The sequence below is a fragment of the Callorhinus ursinus genome, unplaced genomic scaffold (assembly GCF_003265705.2).
Source record: "Callorhinus ursinus isolate GAN/ISIS: 27379988/994484 unplaced genomic scaffold, GSC_fseal_2.0 scaffold1, whole genome shotgun sequence".
Classification (NCBI taxonomy): domain Eukaryota; kingdom Metazoa; phylum Chordata; class Mammalia; order Carnivora; family Otariidae; genus Callorhinus; species Callorhinus ursinus.
In genome coordinates, this window is record NW_027397063.1 from 93,947,918 (window position 1) to 93,953,806 (window position 5,889).

At 44.3% G+C, this 5,889-nt stretch overlaps 1 protein-coding gene across 4 annotated transcripts in view; it reads left to right on the forward strand.

Annotated features, from left to right (window-relative positions):
* The first annotated feature begins 3,107 nt into the window (after window positions 1-3,107).
* Window positions 3,108-5,889, forward strand: part of TRIM59 (tripartite motif containing 59) — a 13,578-nt gene continuing 10,796 nt past the window's right edge. The window contains exons 1-2 of one of the 4 annotated variants that reach the window (XM_073897970.1): window positions 3,108-4,263; window positions 5,147-5,220. The gene's annotated coding sequence lies outside the window, so the exon portion shown is untranslated. Of the gene's footprint in view, window positions 4,264-5,146; window positions 5,225-5,889 lie in introns of all 4 variants that reach the window. The other 3 variants (XM_025879668.2, XM_025879662.2, XM_025879653.2) reach the window with 3 other exon arrangements.

Sequence of the window (5,889 nt, forward strand, 5' to 3'; positions counted from 1 at the left end):
TCCTTAAAAGTCAGAGCATACCCCTCTCTATGGGGTTAACTATGAACTTGTGGAGATAATGGATGGCCCCCACCGTCCTTATAATTGGATTGGAGAATGTACTTGGGGATGCCCTTACCTCTTGGGGCAAGTCATCTCCCACTTGCCAACAATTCCTCCTAATTAGGATATTGTTAGGCTGGATGTCAGGCAAAGAATTCTTAATGGTTTTATCCCTTAGCCATATTTGTCCGGGGAGCCACCTCTGTTAATGTAAAATTATAAGTAGAGCCTTTGGCAAAACATCAGTGGCTGCCTTTAACCACACCCAACACGAACTTATACCCATACCAACACATATAGGGATATTTCTATTACTAAAAAGAATGTTTCTTGTTGGCCTACGATAAATGTTACATGGGACTCTCTAGTCTATAGGCACCTCTCTCTTATCCTCAAACTATCAACATTTTAACAAATATACAGACTTACAGATAGGCTCATGACAACAAATTTCCCCACTACCAAGTCCTTCCAACTGATACACCCAGGAAGGATTACACAAATATGCGATGGATATACGTGGTTTACTCATACAATAGGGCAACTAAGGCAAAAGGCCCTTGTATGCTGGGAACAGAAAAACCATACCTTTTTTTTTTTTTTTTTTAAGATTTATTTATTGGGGCACCTGGGTGGCTCGGTTGTTAAGCGTCTGCCTTCGGCTCAGGTCATGATCCCAGGGTCCTGGGATCAAGTCCCACATCGGGCTCCCTGCTCAGCGGGAAGCCTGCTTCTTCCTCTCCCGCTCCGCCTGCTTGTGTTCCCTCTCTCGCTGTGTCTCTCTCTGTCAAATAAATAAAATCTTAAAAAAAAAAGATTTTATTTATTTATTTGAGAGAGAGAGAGAAAGCAGGAGCAGGGGGAGGGGCAGAGGGAGAAGCAGGCTTCCTGCAGAGCAGGGAGCCCGATGTGGGGCTCCATCCCAGGACCCTGGGATCATGACCTGAGCCAAAGGCAGATGCTTCACCAACTGAGCTATCCAGGTGCCCCAAAAAACCATACTCTTGATTCATAGCCCAGTAGTACTTGCCAAATGGAGTGGCTCCTCCCAAGCGCCCTGTGGCCATCCTGTTATTTCATAGGCAAAGGATTGGTTTGCCCCACTGGACTATGTGACCGGGCATCAGATGGCTGGCACTGACCAGAACACAACGGTTAGGTGGGCCAAATTTGTGGCCATGGCTTCCACCAGGCTGGACTGGAAGATGCACCATAAGTTGTGCCTGGATGCGCGGCCATAGCACTAGGACTACCCCCAGTCCAGCTAATCTTCCATATCTAAAACAATGAGGGACAAGAGCCATGTTCCATTGGTATGAGCATCTGATGTCTATTTTTCTTCCATCAGTAGATTTAGAAGATGTCATAAGACACACGGAGGCCCTTGATAAATACACAATTAAGGCCTTAAATGCCTCTCAAGACAGCATTACATTATTAAGCACCAAGGTAACTCAAATGTTATAAAATAGAATGGCATTAGAGGTCTTAGCAGAGGCACAAGGAGGAACATGTGCCATTATTACAGTGGAATGTTGTCTATATTCCAGATTATAAGAAAAATATAAGAGGCTTACTGATATGAATAATTAAATTGGTGCTCTTAAAGGCCCCCACATTGCCACTTAATGACTGGTTACATTCCTAGTCAGGAAGTGGACCATGGTCCACGCTAAAGGATCTTCTCATTGCTCTTATTTTCTTTAAAACATTAATACTAATATATTGTCTTTCACTTTCTTCTTTCCTATTGTCCAGATACATGCAAGTAGTTCCTGACTCCCTTGCCCAGCCGACAGATGAGTCTTACTACTAGAAAGAAATTTATCCCGATGTTCACTCTGGACTCTGTAGCAATGGCTTCTGTAATAGTTATTTATAGGGACAGATAGTGACCAATTTCAGTCCATAGATAGGGACATCTCTATGACCCCTGTCAGCTTGGAGAGTTACAGAAGATGAGCCCTTCACCCTTCAACAATTTTAGAGATTTAAGGACCAAAAATTGGTCAAGGGGGGAAATGATGAGGGATAGAAGGAGAAAAATGTTCACCTTTAGCCCAGTAGGCTGATCTATAGCCTTCACAGTCTTGATAAGGATCAAACATGTGCTGGTTGCTACATTCTTAAAGGGTCTCATGACTGCCTGTACATCTCACCAATAGTTAATATATCGGGCTGAATGATAAGCACCAGAAAATCTTGGGAGAGTAGTTTAAGGAGTAGAATTTTGAAGAAAACATTCATGATCTAATACTTCCCGCACATCCCCTCCCCCTTGAGCATTAAGCATATAACCAGCTTCATACAAGGTCCTGTCCTTGCGCTACATAAACTTACTAAGTAGTACCATACAATGTCTCAAAAATGCTATCTTGGCCTTTGCATTCCCTGATCCTGCAACAGTACATTTGTTACAAGTGATAAATCTACACTGACACATCATAATCACCCAAAATCCATAGTTAACATCACTGGTTCACTTTTTTTTTAAAAGAGAATAATTTTTATATAGATATAATGCATTTATTGCTATGGAAAGAGATCTATATTATTTTGACAGGAAATTAAAAATCTATCAGGATGAATCCAATATTTAAATAGGAAATATATATGCATAGTAAAGCTGAAATGGATCTATACCATCATGTAACAGTAGGAATCTTGGGATATTGCCAGAATCCATACATCATAAGCAAACTTTTCAGTAACTGAATTGGCGAAGATATCTGAAACTGACTAAGGACTCACTGATACTACCTTGTTTTTTTAATTATGTTTAATATTTTACTATAATTTACTGCATAAGAGCCTACTACCTGAAGGTACTGGCAATACACAGTATACCAAGGCTCATTTTTTTTTTTTTTTTTTAAGATTTTCCTTATTTATTTGACAGAGAGAGACAGCGAGAGAGGGAACACAAGCAGGGGGGAGAAGCAGGCTTCCCGCGGAGCAGGGAGCCCGATGCGGGGCTCGATGCGGGGCTCGATGCGGGGCTCGATGCGGGGCTCGATCCCAGGACCCTGGGATGATGACCTGAGCCGAAGGCAGACGCTTAACGACTGAGCCACCCAGGCGCCCCCAAGGCTCAGTTTTACCTAGCACAGTGTTAAATGACTTTTCAGTATAGTTAAGAGATGGAAGGTGTGGTAAGAGTCTTGAGATAGAGCTGGATAAAGTTTCTCAAGAAAAAAAGGTTAAAGGACTAGTGAACTGCATGTTTTCTGATTCTAGGGGCTTAAAGTGAAACGGTGAAGAGACTGAATCAGAAATCAGGAATACTGAGCAACAGTGGTCATCTCTAGGCGGTAATTTCATGAGGTTGGGAAAAGGAGGGAAGGAGATGGTCCTAAGAAGTCCTAAGGTCCCACTAGCTGTCACAGAGTTAAGTTCTCTTTAAGAGAACTGTAACTAATCAGAAGCCCCCTCCTCTACACTCAGCCAAGTACTCTGGTAGGTCCAGGTAGGGAAACTCGGGAGTCAGGGGAGGACGGAGCTTGCAGGCTGGGTGGCGTGTGCCGGTGGAGGTTTCCCGCTGCAGGGAACCTGTGAGGTAACAATGGGAGACGCTGCACTTTAAAGCCTAGAATGAGGACGTGCCAGATTGGCTCCGAGTAAAAAACAGTCCTATGAATCTTTCTTGTGGGGGTAGTCAGCCGCCCCCAGGCTCCACCTCTCCCGGGGCCGTGGACGACGTCCCACCTTCCCAGGAGGCGGCCCAACCTAAGCCTGCGGCTTCCAGAGGCACCGGGACGCACTGAAGCGCCTCCTGCCGCGTGCGCCGCAGCTTCCGAGAGGCGGGCGGGCGCCTAGTGCGCAGGTGCGGGAAGCTGGCCCAGGGCTTCGAGCCAAACCTTCGCAATTACGCCCCCGCCTCCGCCTCCGCAGGGGCTCCCGGCCGTTTACTTTTGAACAGCGGTCGCGCGCTCTTTCCCATTGGCGGACGCTACGCAGTTGAATGTTGCCGGGAGACTGCGCCTGCGTCGTGAGGCCTCGCGAGGCCCCGCCCCATCTGGGCACCTGAAATCCCTCAGGGCGGAGGAGGGCGGGGACGCCAAGCATCTCGGGGACGCGGAGTCTGGAGGCCGTAGAGCTGTTCTGGCCTGTTGGAGTAGGTTGGTCTCCAACTTCCCGCGGTGAGTCTAAGGAGCGTCTCTTCGGGTTCGAGAAGGCGTCTCTGGGTCTCTCTTTGCCTGTAAGCACAGGCTGCTGTACTGGGTATGTTTGGCGGAGAGTTCCAGGGGCTTGATGATGGAGAGGGTGGGCATGGGTCCTGCATTTATTCTTTCTCGTCCCAGAGGAGGAGGTTGCGGAACCTCGTTTTCCTCCGTCGGGTATGTACGGAGCTAAATTTCTGTGAGGGAGCAGGCCGTGTGTGGTGGGGAGGGTGAATGAGAAGAGCGGGGCTCCACAGACCTGGTCAGCCTCGCGTGGTTTCGGGCGGGGGGCGCCGGGGCGGTGGAAGTGCATTAGAAGGGAGGCTCGGGAAGATTTGTCCTAAACCTTGGAGAAAGGGAAGGGTACGGTTATGTTGAGGCCCTTCTTTGTGAGAGGTTCTCATGAGACTTAACACTGGGTGTAATTATGCCCATTTTACAGGTGTGAAACCTCAGTTCTGAGGAGCATTAGGAAAAACTGACCCGGGACGCCCCGACATTTAAATGGCAGAGCTGAGAGATGTTCAGACGTATTGATGGGAATAATCTAAATCAGTATTTATAATTTTAGGCAGACAAAATCTTTCCCTCCCATGGATGTTTCTTGTCTTCAGGTTACCTTTAAGAAGTCTAAAAGGCGCATGAATGTTTGCTCCGTCATCACCATTGTTGGCTAACATTTTCAAGTACTCGTAAGATACTTGACAATACAAAAGGTCCTTTGTGACAATATTTGGTCACGGGATTGTTGGGATTTTCAGTGTACAAGTGATAGCTCTCCTGCACCAACAACTGTTGATATTTGTCACTATTTTTATAAAACACAATGAGGCATAGGGGAGTAAACGTCAAAGAGTGAAATAACCATTCCTGTGATGTCATATTTAATACATTCTTTGAGAATTTAAATCTAAAATATTAAGATAAAATTATTTTAATTTTAGAATACGAATAAAAGAAACTGAAAAAGTTGGAGAAGATCAAGTATATTCAGTCACTAAGCCAGAAGATCAGCAAAGTAGGTAAGCCCTGAAAGATTAAGTGAATACAAAAGAAATCCTCGGTAAATTTTTTTGAGTATGTGATTTAAAGTGTAAGTTGAGATTTTTAAATCTTGTGAGAAAAGACATGTTGGTGTATAAAATTCAAGCCAGCTAGGAGGAGCATAAAGTGAAAACAGCTCCCTCGTCTGACCTATACCTTAGTCACTTTTGTATACCCTTTCGGAAATTTTACGAGGATCTGTGTACATCTAAACACACAAATGGTATCGTTTTATACATACAGACCTGCAAGTTGCATTTATTACTTAAGTTATCTGGATACCTTTTTACTATGCATTTACATACTGATTTGCATTTTTTTGATGACTATGTAGCTATCCTTTGAAGTAAGGTACCATAATTTAGTCTGGCAAGGTGAAATTTTGATTTTAGGTAATGTTAGTTTTAACATTGCCTTTCAGCAAACATATTGCTGGATATATTTTCACTGAAAAGTACTGAGGAAAAGGCAATGAAAACTTGAATTTCTCATTTCAGTTCTTGGTTAAATCACATAAGTAGTTTCTTTTTTAGTTTGGGGAAATAGGTTGATGTCAAAATGCAAGAACAGTGCAAATGGGCAGAGTTAAAGTCATATCTGACCATAGGATTTTTTTTTTTAATTTGAAAGAGTTATGGTGACC